This window comes from Frankliniella occidentalis, unplaced genomic scaffold (assembly GCF_000697945.3).
Source record: "Frankliniella occidentalis isolate FOCC.00 unplaced genomic scaffold, Focc_3.1 Scaffold15, whole genome shotgun sequence".
Lineage (NCBI taxonomy): Eukaryota > Metazoa > Arthropoda > Insecta > Thysanoptera > Thripidae > Frankliniella > Frankliniella occidentalis.
Window position 1 is genome coordinate 748,867 of NW_026267145.1, and position 603 is coordinate 749,469.

A 603-nucleotide genomic window follows, 5' to 3' on the forward strand; every position below is an offset into this window, starting at 1 on the left:
TGCGCGCGGGGAAGGCGCGACTGCGCAACAGCAGGCCGCGGCGCCGCTAAATTGCCAATCCATTTCGCATATAGTCACGCGGGCGCAGGCAGACCCAGGCTGTGCTGGTTGTGCTAGCTGTGCAGGCTGAGTTGGTTGCGGAGGTTGTGCTGGTTGTGCAGGCTGCGCTTGGCTAAGCTAGCTGTGCAGGCAGGGCTTGTTGCAGAGGTTGTGCTGGTTGTGCAGGCTGCGCGGGCTATGCTAGCTGTGCAGGCTGAGCTGGTTGCGTTGGTTGTGAAGTTGTGATGGCTGTGCTGCCTACGACGGGGAACACAGTTCAGCCGACGCAAGCTCTCGTTTCACGTAGCGCCTGGCGGGTAGGCAACATCCTGCGGGCAGCGCATTGGTGTACAGCGGGATGGCCTACCCTGAGTCTCGCAGGCGCCGACTTGCCGCATTTTCCGAAGATGAATCTGAGGATAAAAGAGACGTACTTTCATGAAGGACCCTACAGGCAAGAAGGTTGTGTGTGGACTGCCGGTGTGGTGCCGGGGCCGGCCGGGACTGTGGTGCGCCCAGCAGCGGCAACTTGGTGTCCATCAGCAGCGGCCAGCAGCGGCCAGC